At 42.2% G+C, this 20,437-nt stretch overlaps 1 protein-coding gene across 1 annotated transcript in view; it reads left to right on the forward strand.

The window, feature by feature from the left end:
• The window catches only part of ttk (zinc finger and BTB domain-containing protein ttk), a 436,183-nt gene that overhangs the window by 534 nt on the left and 415,212 nt on the right, over positions 1–20,437 (forward strand). The window lies entirely within an intron of this gene.

Below are 20,437 nucleotides of genomic sequence, written 5' to 3' on the forward strand. Positions count from 1 at the left end.
CAAGCTGTGACGTCACGGGGTCGTACCGTGGGAGCGGCATCCCCCACTAGTTTGTTAGAAGACAAGGTCAATGAACCCATTTGTTCTCTCCAGATAGTGTCGAGTTTTTTTTATTTTTCCGTCCTCGCTTTCTAAAGAGGGTGTGTGTGGTTCAAAAGTCGGGAGGCATAATATAGGGGCTTTTATCTTTGACTTCTACAAAAAAAGAAAGTAAGGGTGAATGAACTTGACAGACTCTTCTTTTCAACGATTCCCCCTTTGTTGTGTCGTTGGAACAGTGGTTGATATTTACGAACGACTGTAGAGCTTACAGGAAAATGTGTTACAAGAGATGTTTCGTTTTATTTTAACTGGAAAGTATAAAAGTAATTCTGAAGTACTGTACATTTGATATTTCGAGTTCCACGATTGTAGTTATTTAAAGCAATAATTCCATTAGTTTTACTTGACTGCATTCTTTATTTTCGTTTCTATTTTCTTAAAGTCTCTCGAGACTTGTTTTTTCTATACCAGCATTCCTAGTTTCAATACTTTAGAAATGCCTTTCCATATTGATCACATTTCCATAAATTTTCTCTTAAGAGTGGGATTTAATAATACTGAGACCTATAGTACGCGAACCTTTTCCGATTCAGCAGTAGGGAGCTCAGGTATCGAGAAAAGGTTCGCGTACTGTACGTACTTCGGCTATAGTTTTGTTCTTATGAGAAGAGGGGAAGGGGGGAATTTCGTCCCAAACTTATATTATGATAATGCACGGCAAGAGCCCCCCTTGCTTCGTACCCTTTTCTCAAAATTATCCGAGATATCGGGGAATGTAATTGCTTGAAAAAATAGTCATGCAACTACAGGCAGTACTTGTTGCTGAAATACATGTGAAGGAAAACATGATTTTGTAGAATTCTCATCCGAATCCTTTGAGGTGTGTTTGCGCCTTTTCATGTTAACGTCAACTCCGATCATGCTTTGCTGAGGTATAATTCAGAACGTAATATTATCGGCAGTTAATGATGCCCATAACAACACACCAAAAACAGGTGATTATTGTGAATTACTTATTATTTTTTTAAATAATTACGTTATTTCTATTAAAACAATCTACATATTTATTTATAGTGAACTGATATGAACAGATTGCTGTTATTTTCCGATTTAGTGTACCATTGGATATGTCTTGACTTGTACCTGTATACTAAAATGAATTTGGCGGGAAATGTCAGTTTAGTCTTATCCAGTGATACAGCTTGGCGCGTGGTAGTTGGCGTCAGAATTTAGCCGCATGGGAATGAAGATTAGAGAAACACTGTACCACGTGAGGAATGCTGCAAATTTTGGGATTTAATATAAGGGATGTGTTGTATTGTCAACTTAATAGTTAGTCTAATTTATATTTTGAGGCTAGCAAAAAAGAAGACTGCTGCGAGAATTTGTGGAGGAATAACAGTTCACAAAAGTCCAGCTCCTTTGGTCGGCATAACGTTCTTCGGTTGAAAGAGTCCAGGTTCGATTCCCTGCCGGGTCGGAGATTTGTGCCGCGTCTGATCAGTTCCTCTATCCCGGGGTCTCTTGTGTTTGTGGGCGTCTTAAATCGCATCTTCATTTACATACAACAAATCGCACTACGAACCACCACAGAAACACACAATAGTGAATACACAGCTCCACATAGTTTTGGCGTCAGGAAGGGCATCCGACCGTAAAACTCAGCTTATTCCAAGTAACTTGAATTTATTTATACTGTGGCTTTTAACGCCAGGAGTGTCGGAAGATATGTTCGGCTCACCTGATGCACGTCTTTCTATTTGACCCCCATAGGCAACCTGCGCCGCGTCTGGATGTGGGATGATGAGGTAGAGAGAGGGTGAAACCCGGTGTCGGCACGTAGCCTACTCCTGTCGAATAACACTAAAGCTTTAGGTCTCCATCCGATGGACGAATCACCATCAACAGCGTCACATACCTCACTCCATATGTGCACTGCGGAGCGGTTTGGAATTTAATTCAAGCTTTTGGAACGCAAGCTAATGATTGCCGTCCAACATTCTTATGCTGAAATTGTTTTCGACCAACGGGACTCCAAACGGCTAACCGCGGTGTCAGACCATATAGACTTCAACGCCTTAATGATCATGGCCACCAGGCGGGCTAAGTAATTGAGAAAAAGTCAAGAGGAAGAAGAATAATGACTGTACAAAACCCTTAAAAAAAAAAAAAAAAAAAAACTTACTGCTGTGGTCACTGGTAACTCTGTTGGTGCTGGAACTCACCAACGTACTGCCGCCATGAATTTCTTCTGTCTTATGCATCACATTCCATCAGGCCCATCCTTCTTATATCTTCCCGGACCTGATTCCACATCTTGTTTTAGATCTTCCTGGTGGCCGCTTTCCTTCTGGCACACAACACTTTCTTGATCCTGGGCATCGAAAGATAATATTAAATTAAATAAGTTGAGATTAAACATAAAACACTAATTAAAGCACTTGATCCTACAGGTAGTAATAAATCAGTGATTTGCCCATATTTTAAATATGTTGATACAGGAGGTGCGTTTTCAGAAAGTTTCATTCTTGTTGTAGAAGAAATTAGAAAGCAGCATACAGATGACTGAGTAGGGCGATCTGATGTATCCAACAGTGTTGCGCAATAGCTTCGTCTTTATTCTAAATCGAAAAATCACATTTTAAATGTTTTACTTTTATGGTTTTAGTAGACGCCGAGGTGCCAGAATTTTGTCCCTTAGGATTTCTGTTACGTGCCGACACGAGGCTGACGTATTTGAACACCTTAAAATTCCATCGGACTGAGCCGGGGTCGAACCTGCCAACTTGAGCTTGGAAGGCCAGCGCTCTAACCCCGAAGTTACTGAACACGGCTACTGGATGTTTAGTTTACTGTGAAGTTACGTGTAACCAGGTTAGGCCCAAACGAATTTCTTACATATTTAGGCCTATGCTAATTTGACTTTTAGTGCATAAATCAGATTTTTTAATAAGAGGCCCAGTTTCTAACATGCCTCAAAATTTGGGGTTCAGATATTTCAGTCAGTAGAATGATGATCATGTCCGCCTCTGTGTTCAGTAGCGTAAGCGTAGCCAGGATCTGCCGACGGGAAAGGTGGAGGGAGGGGGGGGGGGTTGTAGTTACAAAATGGTGGTGGAACACAAGGAAGTGCATGAAGGACTGGTCATTATAACGACACTGATACAAGTAAATTACAGATCTGTTGGTTTGACGGTTATGTCTCTGAACGTTTATTTAGTTTATTGCCAGTTTCTGTGTATTTTCTTTTATCAAAAAATCCATTGGGGGTAGGTTCTAACCCCCTGGCTGTGTTGTATGGTTAGTGTGATTAGTTGCCCCCCCCCCCTCTTCCCGGAGACCCGGCTTCGATTCCCGGCTCGGCCACGAAATTTGAAAAGTGATACGAGGGCTGAAACATGGTCCACCCAGCATCGGGAGGTCAACTGAGTAGAGGTGAGTTCTATTCTCACTTCAGCCGTCATCGAAGTGGTTTTCCGTGGCTACTTCTCCAGGCAAATGCCGGGATGGTACCTAACTTATGGCCACGGCCGCTTCCTTCCCTCTTCCTTGTCTGTCTCTTCCGATCTTCCCACCCCCTCTCGCCCTCCCGCAAGGACCCTGTTCAGCATAGCAGGTGATGGACAAGGTACTGGTCCTCCACCCCAGTTTTATCGCCTCGACCCAAAGTCTCACGCTCCAGACACTAGCCTTGAGACGGTAGAGGTGGAATCCCTCGCTATGTCCGAGGGAAAAACCAACAATTGAGGGTAAACGGACTAAGAAAGAAAGGAGAGTGATGATAATAATAATAATAATAATAATAATAATAATAATAATAATAATAATAATAATAGAATGGTCTTAGCTGCCGTGTGCAGACTTCTTCATTTGACGTTGCCTGTTCGTCAATTTCGACGTTCCGTTTTGCTCTACGCCTACTAGGCAGAGTAAACCGAATCTCTGTTGGGGATCTATGGCTGAGTTTCAATAAATTTTGTCGGTAAACACCAAATGTACCACCAGAGATCTTTTACATGCCGACATCGTACGACATGGAGTGTGGAATGGACGTTTTCCGTCCTTCAAAAATTCGACTACCTCTGCCGGGTCTGAACCCGCGCTTCTTGGGATCCGGAAGCCGACACTCTATCACTGATCCACAGAGGCAGCGATAATGATGATGATGTTGACGATGATGATGATGATTGTAAAATATGTCCCCTCTTAACTTGTCACTAAGAAATGGGCTACATAAATAAAATATACGAATGCAAATCTAAAAATAGGCATTTTGCTAGGCGGTCCCACTTAAAACATATTTTTGAAAAGAGCGCTTCATATTTAAACATTTGCTTACCTGTCTTGTATCCTCACAAATATTCCGCGCCTGTCGGCTTTGCCTTCCGCGGAAGTATTCATCATTTGAGAGAAATCAAAGTTTTTGGAAAATGCCATTTTCAATTAATTTGAGATGCTTTCTAAAGATGACGATCGGCTCTGTCCCATTAACCCCACACATTTTCTCATACATGACAGATGCCATCCACCCTTGTCGGAGGATCTGCCTTATAAGGGCTGCACCAGTCTAGCAGTAGTCACTCCATTATTATTTACCTTTCTTCTTACTGTTTCTTTTCTTTGTGCATGAGGGCTAGGAAACGCCCCGATTAAATATAAGCTGTACTGTAAACTCGTTTACTGTCGTCCCGTATTGTCATTTTTTTTTCATTACTTCCCAGAAAGCGTACGGAATTCAGAGGAGGGAGATAACCAATTATTAATATTTAGTACAAATATGCTTCTTTTGACATAGCTTATATATTTCTTCTTCTTCTTCTTCTTAATCCGTTTACCCTCCAGGGTTGATTTTTCCCTCGGACTCTGCGAGGGATTCCACCTCTACCGCCTCAAGGACAGTGTCCTGGAACATGAGGCTTTGGGTCGGGGATACAACTGGAGTGGAGGAACAGTAGCTCGCCCAGGTGGCCTTACCTGTTACGCCGAACAGGAGCCTTGTGGCGGAGGGGGAGGGGATTGGAGGATCGGAGGGGATAGACAAGGAACAGGGAAAGAAGCGACCGTGGCCTTAAGTTAGGTACCATCCCGGGATTTGCCTGGAGGAGATGTGAGAAACCACGGAAAACCACTTCGAGGATGGCTGAGGTGGGAATCGAATCCCCTTCTACTCAGTTGACCTCCCGAAGCTGAGTGGACGCCGTTCCAGTCCTCGTACCAATTTTCAAATTTCGTGGCAGAGCCGGGAATCGAACTCGGGCCTCCGGGAGTGGCAGCTAATCACACTAACCACTACACCACAGAGGTGGTCTAGTTTATATTATTAATCTCTGTATTTTCTACTTTGCATGGACAAAGAAAAATTGTAAAATAAGGCGTTGGTGCACCTGGAACTCGAGACACCCGCGTGGAAATCAGTGGCACTGATCAATAGCCCAGTGATGCTGCAGATACTATCGCTTAAATTGCCAACAGCTATTGATAGCTGTTCAATACAACGGGCCATTTTCTCCTCGCTAAATAAAGGCCAATGGCACAAATCCTTGAACACGTTGAATCTCAACGAAATCGGTGACCTCTTAACTGTGGCTTCGCCTTGTCGCCCATAGGTCTCCCATTGCCATCTGGAAGTGGAGAATGGAACGTTGAAATTGACATGCAAGCAGCCTAACTGGCGTTAAATCAAAGTGCCTACACTAGGTAGCTGAGACCATACTGTTATTAGTATCTAGAAGCACGACAGAATTGTTAGATGGGACCTATTAAATGTCTTCCGCTCTTTTTGTTGTAGTTGTAATATTCTGCGTCACGTAACTTCGATCCCTTATATTTCTCCCTCGCTATAACTGCAGTTATTAATTATAGTTAGCTTCAAATTATTCGGTTGCATTTCGCGTTTCCGCCCATGCAGTGAACTGTTTCTTGCATTTAGGTTTCCTCTCGCATATTTTCAAGGATTTCAACGATTGCTAACGTGCGTATAGTCGTATCGTAGAAGTAATCTTTTATTTCCCTTTAGAATTATAATACTTTTGGGATAGTAGCACTTCCAGGCAAAAGAAGGGAATGGTAGACACGTCTCAAGTAAGTTCTTGGAACTTTGAACATCACAATAAATCATATGAATAAAGATGTCTCTCATTTTCACAATACACTTATAAGAAGGTAAATATCAAAATACAAGTAGAAAAAGTATTTTAGTACGGTACGTAGACTTTCACGACCACTAAATGACATAATAATAACTTGGGGATATTAGGTTGCGTAATGTAAATAATGTGCTGACGAGTTTCGATCCTGCGACCAGGATCGTCTTCAGAACAATAACAAATAATGTATTGGCAACATGGCAACTGTCACTCCATAGTAACCAGATTCAAGATAGAGAGACAAAACAAAGACAGTCATCTCCGTACAGGCCATGAAGGCCCTTGGAGGAGTGGAAGGTAAAGGCTTCCACCATTGTTAACCGAGGCACGTGATGGGGTAGAGTGGTTAGCTCTACGCCCGGCCGCCTTTGCCCCCAGGAATTAACCTGGTACTCATTTTTTGTGTAGGCTGAGTGAACCTCAGGGCTATATGCACCTCCGCCGTTGCCCCCATGAATTAACCTGGTAGTCATTTTTTGTGTAGGCTGAGTGAACCCCAGGGCCATATGCACCTCCGGAAGTGGAAATCTCGTTTCTTAAATTTTACGACTTCCTGACGGGGATTCGAACCAGTCCTTCCGGGCGAACCGAGCACGCCTTTACCGCCTCGGCCAGGCAGTCCCTCAAGATAGAGAGACCCTGTTAGAAAAATAGTTCATCAATAAATCAATCAATCAATCAATCAATACTGATCTGCATTTAGGGCAATCGCCCAGGTGGCAGATTCGCTAGCTGTTGCTTTCCTAGCCTTTTCCTAAATGATTTAAAAGAAATTGGAAATTTATTGAACGTCTCCCTTGGTAAGTTATTCCAATCCCTAACTCCCCTTCCTATAAACGAATATTTGCCCTAGTTTGTCCTCTTGAATTCCAACATTATCTTCATATTGTGATCTTTCCTACTTTTATAAACGCCATTCAAACTTATTCGTCTACTAATGTCATTCCACGCCATCTCTCCGCTGACAGCTCGGAACATACCACTTAGTCGAGCAGCTCTTCTTCTTTCTCTCAATTCTTCCCAACCCAAAGTCCGACTCGTTGGCTGAACGGTCAGCGTACTGGCCTTCGGTTCAGAGGGTCCCGGGTTCGATTCCCGGCCGGGTCGGGGATTTTAACCTTAATTGGTTCATTCCTACGGCATGGGGGATGGGTGTATGTGTTGTCTTCATCATTTCATCCTCATCACGACGCGCAGGTCGCCTACGGGAGTCAAATAGAAAGACCTGCACCTGGCGAGCCGAACCCGTCCTGGGATATCCCGGCACTAAAAGCCATACGACATTTCATTTTTTCCCAACCCAAACTTTGCAACATTTTTGTAACGCTACTCTTTTGTCGGACATCACCCAGAACAAATCGAGCTGCTTTTCTTTGGATTTTTTCCAGTTCTTGAATCAGGTAATCCTGGTGAGGGTCCCATACTCTAGTTGGGGTCTTACCAGAGAGTTATATGCCCTCTCCTTTACATCCTTACTACAACCCCTAAACACCCTCATAACCATGTGCAGAGATCTGTACCCTTTATGTACAATCATATTTATGTGATTACCCCAATGAAGATCTTTCCTTATATTAACACCTAGATACTTACAATGATCCCCAAAAGGAACTTTCACCCCATCAAGGCAGTAATTAAAACTGAGAGGACTTTTCCTATTTATGAAACTCACAACCTGACTTTTAGCCCCGTTTATCAACATACCATTGCCTGCTGTCCATCTCACAACATTTTCGAGGTCACGTTGCAGTTGCTCACAATCTTGTAACTTATTTATCACTCTATAGAGAATAACATCATCCGCAAAAAGCCTTCCCTCCGATTCCACTCCTTTACTCATATCATTTATATATATAAGAAAACATAAAGGTCCGATAATACTGCCTTGAGGAATTCCCCTCTTAATTATTACAGGGTCAGATAAAGCTTCTCCTACTCTAATTCTCTGAGATCTATTTTCTAGAAATATAGCAACCCATTCAGTCACTCTTTTGTCTAGTCCAATTGCACTCATTTTTGCCAGTAGTCTCCCATGGTCCACCCTATCAAATGCTTTAGACAGGTCAATCGCGATACAGTCCATTTGACCTCCTGAATCCAAGATATCTGCTATATCTTGCTGGAATCCTACAAGTTGAGCTTCAGTGGAATAACCTTTCCTAAAACCGAACTGCCTTCTATCGAACCAGTTATTAATTTCACAAACATGTCTAATATAATCAGAAATAATGCCTTCCCAAAGCTTACATACAATGCATGTGAAACTTACTGGCCTGTAATTTTCAGCTTTATGTCTATCACTCTTCCTTTATACACAGGGGCTACTATAGCAACTCTCCATTCATCTGGTATAGCTCCTCCGACCAAACAATAATCAAATAAGTACTTCAGATATGGTTACTATATCCCAACCCATTGTCTTTAGTATGTCCCCAGAAATCTGATCAATTCCAGCCGCTTTTCTAGTTTTCAACTTTTGTAACTTATTGTAAATGTCATTGTTATCATATGTAAATTTTATTACTTCTTTGGCCTTAGTCTCCTCCTCTATCTCGACATTATCCTTGTAACCAACAATCTTTACATACTGCTGACTGAATACTTCTGCCTTTTGAAGATCCTCACATACACACTCCCCTTGTTCATTAATTATTCCTGGAATGTCCTTCTTGGAACCTGTTTCTGCCTTAAAATACCTATACATATCCTTCCATTTTTCACTAAAATTTGTATGACTGCCAATTATGCTTGCCATCATGTTATCCTTAGCTGCCTTCTTTGCTAGATTCAATTTTCTAGTAAGTTCCTTCAATTTCTCCTTACTTCCACAGCCATTTCTAACATATTTCTTTCCAGTCTGTACCTCCTTCTTAATCTCTTTATTTCTTTATTATAATAAGGTGGGTCTTTACCATTCCTTACCACCCTTAAAGGTACAAACCTGTTTTTGCATTCCTCAACAATTTCTTTAAACCCAACCCAGAGTCTGTTTACATTTTTATTTACCGTTTTCCACCGATCATAGTTACTTTTTAGAAACTGCCTCATGCCTAGTTTATCAGCCATATGGTACTGCCTAATAGTCCTACTTTTAAGACCTTCCTTTCTATCACATTTATTTTTAACTACCACAAAAACAGCTTCATGATCACTAATACCATCTATTACTTCAGTTTCCTTATGGAGCTCATCTGGTTTTATCAGCACTACATCCAGGATATTTTTCCCTCTGGTTGGTTCCATCACTTTCTGAATCAGCTGTCCTTCCCATATTAACTTATTTGCCATTTGTTGGTCATGCTTCCTGTCGTTCGCATTTCCTTCCCAATTGACATCTGGCAAATTCAGATCTCTCGCTACAATCACATTTCTGTTCATGTCGTTTCCCACATAGCCGACTATCCTATCAAATCATTCCGAATGCGCGTCAGTGCTACCCTTTCCCGATCTGTACACTCAAAATATATCAAGTTGCCTATAATCTTTAGAAATGAGCCTTAGGCCTACACCTAGAATTTCATGTGTCTCATCTTTAACTTTTTCGTAGCTTACAAATTCTTTTTTCACCAGAATGAACACTCCCCCTCCCACCATTCCTATCCTATCTCTACGCTACACACTCCATTGCCGTGAGAAAATTTCTGCATCCATTATATCATTTCTCAGCCATGATTCAACTCCTATTACAATATCTGGTGTGTATATATCTATTAAATTAATTCTATTCCTTTCTTTACAATACTTCTACTGTTCAACACTAACAATTTTATGTCATCCCTACTTGAATTCCAGTTCCCTGTTCCCTTATCACCGCTCCCTAGGCCATCCCGTTTCCCTGAATGTACCTCCCTATTACCCTTCCAAACAAATTTCCTAACTTATACGTACCACTGCGGTTTAAATGAAGGCCATCCGAGCGCAGATCCCTATCTCCTACCCACCCATTAGGATCTAGAAATTTCACTCCCAGTTTCCCACATACCCACTCCATAGTCTCGTTTAAATCCCCTATCACCCTCCAGTCAGTATCCCTCCTACACAGTATTCCACTAATAACAATCTCCGCTTTTTTAAACTTCACCCGTGCTGCATTTACCAGATCCCACACATCTCCAACTATGTTGGTACTTATATCAGCTTGCCTTACGTTGTTGGTACCAACGTGAAACACTACAACCTTCTCCTCCCTCTCTTCTACTTTCCTCAACATCTGCCTCAACCTAATTCCTGGATAACATTCTACCCTGGTTCCCTTTCCTCCACACACTTTCCCCACGTGTCTAACGATGGAATCCCCCATGACCAGAGCCTCAACCCTACCCACCTCATTTGATACCCTCCCCTCCTGGTCAGCCCTATCTTTCCTGATAACTGCAGAAGCTACTTCCTCCTCCCTTTTCTCCTTCCCATGACCCTGTTCCACCCGTCTTTTCCTATCCTCTACTCTGCATTTCCCTTTCCTACCTTTTCCCTTCCTCCTACTTCCACACATCTTACCAACAGTTCCCTTTCCCTCATCTTCCCTCTGTTGTTCTACCTGGAGTGACTCGTACCGATTTCGCACAGACACCTGTCCTGAATTCTGATCCTGAATAGAGCCCTTAGCCTGCAATCTCCTTCCCCTTAGAACATTAGACCACCTGTCATCTACAACTCCCCCCTTTCCTTCCCCTCCCTCATGTACACCTACTGTAACCTGTACATTGTTTGAGGGAGTCCTATCTTCCTTCCTGTATTCTGTGAGAATCCTAATTATCTCCCTCAAACTTTCCAACTCCTCCCTCATACCCATCAATGCCTCGCCACACCCACAGTTCGTACACTCGCGCTCCTTAGCCATTCTTTACGGGGGAAAAAATGAAATTAAAAATAAAATAACTTATTTGCAAAAAATAAACGGAGGGATATATTGTCTGGGATAGTACCTACTCAAAGATCACACAACAATGAGGTAATTAATATACGACTACAACACTACAATACTACTTAGTCGTGCTCTATTTTTTATCCTACGACCCCTAACAGGATAAAAACTGCTGTTAATTACTGAATATCGAAAGTAATACACAAGAATTACACAATTCCAAACTGCAATTAAGCCTATCCTAATTAAAACAGTATTTCGTAAGAGTTTCTACGGATACCTCTACTACACCAGTACTACACAAATATTTTACAATAATAAAATAAGCACACTAAATTCTAATAGGATATTACTCGTATACTACTGTACAGTACACTACAGTAATTCTTAAACTACTTTCAGACGTATCCTAATTACGATACCGGTACCGTATGTCACTATTAAGCACAACAGAAATGAAATTTGCAAGAACTACTGTACTCAAAGATTACCAACAAAGCTAAATGCTTAGACAAATTATTATTAGTATTACGGTCTAATAGATACACACGAAAGATAACACACGAATATAGCAGGCAAGATACGGCACTATCTAAATGTACTGTATCTATACTGCAATGTAACTACACTACACTACACTGCGTTTGGTTAAATGCTTAAGTATCGAAAGGATTGCAGTACACGAAGAAAAACACGAGTATAACTGGCAAGATACTATCTATTATTATACCTTATCTTCACTACAATTCTACTGAAATGTGGTTATGTGATTATTACAGCTGGTGGATTACTATTATTTTCCCTACTCCACGGAACGGAGAATAAAAGTGTCCTTAATTAGGCCTACTGAAAAATACAAGGTTGTCTACAATAATTTCTCAAATATTTCTATCAAAACTACTCCTACTACACCAGGGACTTGAACTGCAATTACTGGGATATATGAACTTTATTATTATTAGCTAAGCGCTCATAAATACTTAAAGATCGAGGGAGCGAAATATAAATTACGGATACTTTAACTACCTACTCAGAAATACAAATGATTGGAATACACAATCAGTTGATTTTTATTTATATTTACTTGACAACACTACTTCCTTTGTTCACGACTGTAGCCAACAATGCAAAATTTGAATATGAGGAGCGACAATAATCAATAACAATACAACGACTGTTAACTATTACCGTGTAATCTCTTTAACTACTTTTTAAATGGAAGTTTACAGGCGTGTCGTGTTTTTTAATGTAGTAAATTATTACCTTCGCGATAGTTTGGACGGATATCTATACGAAATACCGGAGAAATTTCGGCGGAAGTTACGGTACTATTCCTTATGATAATCTGCCTTTGTAAGTATTATACCCACGAACCTACAGATATTCACAAATATTTTTAAAGATAATATTATTACCTAAAGTATTTCCTAAACCTAAATTACAAACGAGGTACACCTAGCTAGCCTACTTTACCTAGAAAACGTCATTTACTGAAGACCAACTGAATTACTTGTTATAAAATATAAATAAATATCACTACTCCCAATTTCTACCAACAAGCACTAAACACCACTATATAAATAGCACTAAATGAATCACAAATGCAAAAAATTAAGCTATTTCAATAGGTTTTAACAACTTTATCACTACAATAATGCAAGAGCTCTCTCAACAGCCAACCGTTCTCAAGCGCATCCAACAATGAGGGCCTCCGGAGTCAAGGAGAAAGATGTTGACGAGTTAACTATGGAGGGTAGCCGTGATCTACTCAGCAGTTTCTATCGCCTCACGAATGATTCTTGGTATAAAATGTTTCTCTTTACAAATGACAGAAGCTGCATCAAAAATGATTTGATGGTTATTATGTATAGCATGTTCTGACGGGCAAAAATGTACGTGCCTGTGAAGCTCTTAAACCCTCGTCGCTACCTTCCTACATGTTTCGCCAACATAAACCGACCCATACGAGCAAGAAATCATATATATTCCAGCACAGTTTAAACCAATAGGATCTTTGACAGATTGCAAGCAATTGCCTATGATAATATAATATGAGGCTTAAAAATGGTCTTGATATCGTGCCTTCTGAATATATTGCCAATCCCATCCGTGAATGAATCACGATATATTATCCTTAATTACTCGGCCAGCGTATAAACTGTCTTAATTAGGGATATCATAATTTATTTGACTGTGTGAAGGACAGTTCATCTTAAGTTTAATGAAAAGATATTTTTTTTTTTTTTTTTTTTTGCTAGGGGCTTTACGTCGCACCGACACAGATAGGTCTTATGGCGACGATGGGATAGGAAAGGCCTAGGAGTTGGAAGGAAGCGGCCGTGGCCTTAATTAAGGTACAGCCCCAGCATTTGCCTGGTGTGAAAATGGGAAACCACGGAAAACCATCTTCAGGGCTGCCGATAGTGGGATTCGAACCTACTATCTCCCGGATGCAAGCTCACAGCCGCGCGCCTCTACGCGCACGGCCAACTCGCCCGGTAAAATGAATGAAAAGATAAAGTACTCACATAAGTGGATCTTTATTATTACTACTTGCATTGAGATGCTGTTTTTGAACGAAAGAGTTGGTTACGCGGTTTGGTTCACGTAGTTGTGACCATGCTTTCAGGAGATAGTGGGTTCGAACCCAGCAGTCGGCTGTTCTGAAGATGGTTTTCTGTGGATTTTTTTTTCTTTACGTCGCACCGACACAGGTAGGTCTTATGGCGACGATGGGACAGGAAAGGCCTAGGAATGGGAAGGAAGCGGTCGTGGCCTTAATTAAGGTACAACCCCAGCATTTGCCTGGTGTAAAAATGGGAAACCACGAAAAACCATCTTCAGAGCTGCCGACAGTGGGGTTCGAACCCAGTATCTCCCGGATGCGAGCTCACAGCTGCACGCTCCTAACCGCACGGCCATCTCGCCCGGTCTGTGGTTTCTGAATTTCACACCAGGCCTCAATTAAAACCCATTAGTGCATAGCGTCCGAAAAATCGGACGTCTTAAAAGTGATAAAAAGTACGAATTTTATACATGGTTTTAAGCCCACACTACTTTCTTTCACTTCAGAAAGGCTGTAGCTAACATGAAACAAGAATACATTTTTCTCAATTCTTAGCGTTCATTGTTGAATCACATTTGTAGCCAGGAAGGCGACAAGACAAAAAAAAACTTTATGCACTAATGGAAGGCAACGGTCGCTTCCTTCCCATTCCTTGTCTTATCTATCCCATCGTCGTCATAAGACCTATCTGTGTATGATACGACATTAAACGAATAGCAAAATACAGTATATCGTTTCTTTTTCGTTCTTAAAAATATTTGGTGATGTGTAACTTGTCAAATTAACAGCAATGATTAGTCTTACGTAGGACTGCCACACTTGCATTTTAGGGTCCAATCTTACATACATTTATTATGAAATACGCAATGTATCTACCCAGAAGTGTACAGTTTACGGAGAGGATCGTTACCTAGTTGCAATTGAATGGGTGAGATTCCACGTTTTGCTCAAATTAAACTGAGATAGCCATTGTGTAGCTTACACGCAGTCATATCAAAAAGTGAAAAGAAGGAGCTATGGAGCTATTGGAGGTTGAAGTTCAGAGTGAGTTTTAAAAGGAAAGCATTCCAGGAATGTTGTCCTTAAAAAAAGAAAAAGATAGCCCCTTTATTTTGTGATCACACATGACGAAATCAAAGACTAGAAAGAAGACGTCTTACTCCCTGTGGGTGGGGGACGCAGACGAAGAATACACCCACGGTATCCCCTGCAACGATGTGGTTCTGGAGAGGTCCAGGTGATTGCGTTAGTTGGGAACAGGTATCATGCACAAGTCGTAAGCCTATTCCTCGCCAGTCCAGTTGTTCAGGGTACTTGACTAGCGCGGGCCTTGCCGGTTGCGGAGCCATGCGTCAAGTACCACTAGCGCCCGCCGCACAACGCCGCCTCTTTGGGGTCCCTCCTGGTGGACCGGCGTCGTCTTATTCTTCCTGGTGCGGGGGCGGCGGCGTCTCCTCCCCAGGGGTTTCTTCTCGACAGGGGAAGAAGCCTCGTCCTGGTGGCCCTTCTCTCGGCCTGGTGACCCCGGGGTGGTTGGCGGTCCCGCTGTGTCGCCGTCTTCTCCCTCCTCCTGACTGGCGGCAGTGGCGTCGGTCGGTGCTGACACCTGACTGCGATCCCTGTCCTGTGGGGCGCTTATCGATGTCTGCAGCTCGACAGACTCCCTGGCAGGCAGGGCCTGAACGGCAGCCTCTGAACTCCAGGGGGCGTGCTCCTCTACTGCCGTGCTGCCGTCCGCCGTCTGGAGCGCTTTCCTGGATTTCGCCCGGGTGATAGGCCCTTCTTGGTAGGCCTTGGTCTGCGTCTACTTCGAGAAGGTGGTCCATGGAAGAGCGGTCTGCGTCCACTTCGCAGTGTCGAGCCGTTCGGCCTGGGTCGCACTGTCGCAGCTCCAGTGGGGTGAGGGTGTGCTCCACCTCCGTGGTGGCGTCGCTGGTTTCCGGCTGGGTGGCTTGGACTAGGTCGGTGTTAACCGCCCTACGCCTTAGCCTCCTCTGCGTCTGGGTGATGGCCTCCCTGGTCTCCGTCTCAGCCCTCTTCCTGAGGGCGCCGGCGTTCGTCCCTGACACGCCGTCCCTGCCTGGTAGTCGGACGACCTGAAACATAGAAGAGAGCTCCTTCTCCACGTCGTGCATCCGCTCCTGGTCGTGATGCCTGATGATGAGGCCTCCTGGTAGAAAGCTCTCCACGGACATGGTCGTCGGGAGCCTCTTACCTCCCTGGAGAGGGCGTCGCACTCTGTCCAGGACTAGGCCCCGTTCGGAATGAACAGGGCGACCCGGCCTGTAGTAGACGAGCAGCGCCTCGTACTCCGGATCCGTGTAGCCCTCGGAGAAGAAAGAGCCGTTAGGGGGATCGCACCCGTCCCTGTACGGCTCCGTCTCCACCTCGATCAGCGACGCTTCCTGCTCCGGTTCTGTCGGTGGTGACTATGTCCTCGGTTCTAGGTTGTCTACCACCTTGCGAGGGTCTACGTTATATAGCAGCAGTACCATTCTGTGCGGAACATTATGGGTCTGAGTGTTTCTTGTGAAATAGATCATCATGTGTATTCCATTGGTCCGTTCCACAGTGTTCAGTATGGTCTACGTTCCTATGTGTAGTACCGCTTTATATACAACGCCATGGGTCTACGTTGCCTGAGGTTAGTACAACTATGTGAGAAACACCACGCGTTTAACTCACCCCCGTGATTAGTACCATTATTTGAGGAAAACCAATGGTCTGCGTTGCCCGAGAGTAGTATTATTATGTGAGGAACACCATGGGATGGTGTTGCCTATGGGGGTTACCATAATGTGTGATGCACCGTAGGTCTGCATTGTCTGTGATTAGTACCACCATGTGAACGACCCCATGAGTATGCGTGGCCTGTGATTAGTTCCACTAAGTGAGGAACACCACGGGAATACCGGGGCCCATGATTAGTACACCTAGGTGAGGAACACCATGGGTCTGCGTTGCTTGTGGATGGCGCCCTTATGTGCGAAACGCCGTGGGTTTGTGCTGCCTGCGAGTGGTGCCATTGTGTGTGACATTCCATTGGGTTTACGTTACCTGTGATTAGTACGACCATACGAGAAACACCATGAATCTACGTTACGTGTGATTAGTACCACTGCAGGAGGAACACCATGGTTTTGTTTTACTAGTGATTAGTACCATTGTGAGGGGCCGGTGACCTGGATTTTGGACCCTTTTAGATAATAAGCATCATTTCAGTTGTGAATTGGATCCACTGGGTGTTTTTGTCTCACGATCATTTTCTCATCACCATTCGTTTTAGATTCTAGTCAGTGGATACATTTCGAAGTTTTAATTTTCATTTCGTTACACCTCGTACCATTCGGGGCCGATGACCTAGCTGTTAGGCCTCTTTAAACAACAAACATCATCATCATGAAGAAGACGTCTAAGAGTTTTACTCAAGGCTCGAAAGAATCATTTAAAATAGTACAAACATCTGACTTTCAAAATAGAGAAACCAGGCTACGTTGCAGCTAAGGAGTTCATTGGCGGCCTACGTACTGAAGCTTGAGACTGTTTACAGGAGGAAAACAGAACCTTTCTTCACAAAATATATATGGTAGAAAAGTTTTCATTGAGAAAAAAACCTAGATGATGTCGTGAAAGTTATGCATTATATATCTGATTAGCACAAACAGTTTTATGAGAACATTTCCGGGCGATGATGACAGAGACAAAATATATACTAGACATTCTTTGTATGAAATAAACAGTAGGCATATAACCAGCTAAAAAATGTTATTTTACGTTAAGGATAATTTACAAAATGTTGGCGGGTGTAAAAAAAGTTAATGATAATATTTAATACAAAAGTACATTTCTAAATCAGATTAAATTTTTGTAGACCCCTTCGCATTTCCAAGCCCAGTGGGATAAAGAAGGAAAAGATTCCATTGACTTTAAATTGAGCCAGGAGCCAGAATATCAATACTTGGTAATATATATTACAGTATGGTGGCTAATATAGTATTAATGAGATTGTCAATAAATAGGACAAAAAGAAGGGAACCAAGGACACTGTCCTGTGGGACGCCAGAATGTACCATAACGGGAGTCGAACTGAACCCATCAAGAACAACATGCTGAGTTCTGGTATTGAGGAAACTCTGTAGGAGAGTTAGGAAGCAGGCAAATGTCCTTGAACGGGTCTGTGTTCATCGTATCCGAGAAGAATGGACTCACTATTCGGTTTGCCGAAACTGAACACCAAACTCCGACCTTCTGTGGGTTCAGGGGTATTTCATGAATAGCGTGTGGGTTATATGTGGCTCAAATGCGGGTATTTTGAGAATTCGCGTAACCAGTCAGATGGAACCAGGCCTCATCTGTGAACCACGTGCAGTGCAGAATTCCCGATAGTCGTACAGTGAAATCCAAGAACCATGTTCGATACCGGACTCGTTTTTCCTTATCCGGCTCGTACAACTCGTGAATGGCAGTCACCTTGTATGACCGCAGTTTCTTTTCCTTGCTCTCTCGTTGACGAATGGAATATGAATACCCCGCATCCTGAGATATAGGACGTAACGATTTCGTAGGATACCGAAGCAAACGAGTCTGAACATCATCTACCACGTCTGCCAAACCAGATGTGCGATGCTTTCCAGACTCGCTCAACAAAGACACCATGTCCCTCTTAGAAGGATCGCGCACACCATACTCTCTCGTGAACGCCCTTTATAAAATTAAACGTCGGTAGTGGGTATTCGGAGAGGGGCTGGTCCCCATCGTCGGCTATCCTGAGGATGGTTTTTCGTTGATTATCCTGCACTAAAGCGAATGCCGGGAGCCATCCTAGTATAGGCCACGGCGCCAAACCTCTCACCTTCTCCGCACTTCTCCGAGACAAATCTCCCGGCCTAAGAGACAGCGTCACCGTCTAGGGCCCTGTTTCATAAAACATCTTTCACTAATATTATTAGTAAGAAACCAATAATATTAGTATTATGTTTCATAAAATTATTAGTTAATAATATTAGTTTATGAGTCAAAATTATTCGTAAGTGTTCCTAATAATATTAGTAAATTGTTTCATAGACAACATGACTAATAAAAGTCACTCATAATATTAGGATTATTTCCATGAGTGTATTTTGACTCGTAATTCATATTATTAGTGAAACCAAAGTGAGCGGTATTTTAATATTTTGGCATAAAATCATGAAGATCACTGAAATGGTCGACTCTGATTCAAATAGTGATAAGGAACGAGTGTAGGTATTCACCGTTCAATAAATGTTACGTCAAAAACAGCCTGTACTGACATGTAACAAACATATGAATACCGTTAGAATGGGAGATTTAGGTTAGATTACATAACTTTTGAGTATTTGCTTGATATGATTGGTAGGTAATAGAACGTCCACTGCAAGGAATGAAGCATAACCTTAAAATAGCAGCTTCGCATTGCACTCTACTGGTTGGTAGTGATACACAGTATCATTGTGTTTTTCTAGTGCAGTTCTGCTCGGACACACCAAGTATCTTTTAAAATCTTGGCTTATATCACCAGTAAACCAAGATGATGCTGGTGATGATTATTGTTTTAAGAGGAAGTAGGCTACAACTAGGCAACCATCATCACTAATAACACTAATCAGATAGAAAAATGGAAAAGATCCGACATTGTGAAAAATGAAGGTATCGGCTAAAGAAAGAGAAAGGCGTGAAAAGGAAAGACTTTCTCGGCCTCGCAACCTAATACTGTCAGGGTCGGAAAAGAACAAGAGTTGAACAAGGGAGGTCAGAAGGGTAGATGAAAATGAGCCTGGCAGAAGTAAGTTGAAGCAATGGCAGGACTCATCTCAGTGCCCCATGTTCCCCAACACACGCTCCCAAGTTGAGAGCCCTGGGACCCCTTTTAGTCGCCTCTTACGACAGGCAGGGGATACCGTGGCTGTTATTCTACCGCCCCCACCAACAGGGGTAGTAAACAAAGATTTTGCTAGTCCATCTCAACAGAGATTTTTAAGAGCATATGAAATAAAAAGTAAAAGGAACAAGGAGAGTTATAGTGTGCAAAAGGCTGCGAATAGTTGACGCTTTAATTCAATCACTTTCCGCAAAGAAATTTTCTTCTCACATTATTTTCACTTCTTTTATCCATTTTCATATGTATTGAAGTCACAACGAAAATATCAAGTGAGCCTTTTGAACATTTGGATTAATAGTCGGTTGTAGTCAAGCATTAGCCTACTGCTAAGAACAAACCCAAACCAAGAACATATGCAACAGATCGATTCTAACCTCCATTTGTATCAGCTGACTAATGAACTAATATTATTAGTGAGAATATTTTATTAGTCATGTGTAAATCTTTATGAAACAGAATTTGGTTAACTAATAATTATTTTTATGAGTTCTAATATTATTAGCTAATATTATTAGTTAGTTTTATGAAACAGAAACGGCTGAAGAGAATTTAATGAAAATTGGTATGCAAATTCTGGGAATAACGCAATAAAATCTAGGCTATAATTAATTTTCTTCACGCTGAGTGAAACTGTAGTTTAGGGGAAGGCCTAAAATTTAATTCTCAAATATTTAATGTTATTAATGGTCCTATCGATAAATACTACATAACTAAGGTTACATAGAATTAAATTTCCGATCATTTATGTCTTCATCATTTTTACCGTACCGGCTATGATAACAGAGATATTCGTGCATTTCGATTTTTGTTGCTAAGTCCATGTCAAACCGACCCACGAGAAAATAGGTGAACAGAATTGAGTGAAAATCGGTATGTACAGTCTGGGAGTAAGGTGCTACACTCTAGGTTATAAATTGTTT

The sequence above is a fragment of the Anabrus simplex genome, chromosome 14 (assembly GCF_040414725.1).
Source record: "Anabrus simplex isolate iqAnaSimp1 chromosome 14, ASM4041472v1, whole genome shotgun sequence".
Taxonomy (NCBI): Eukaryota; Metazoa; Arthropoda; class Insecta; order Orthoptera; family Tettigoniidae; genus Anabrus; species Anabrus simplex.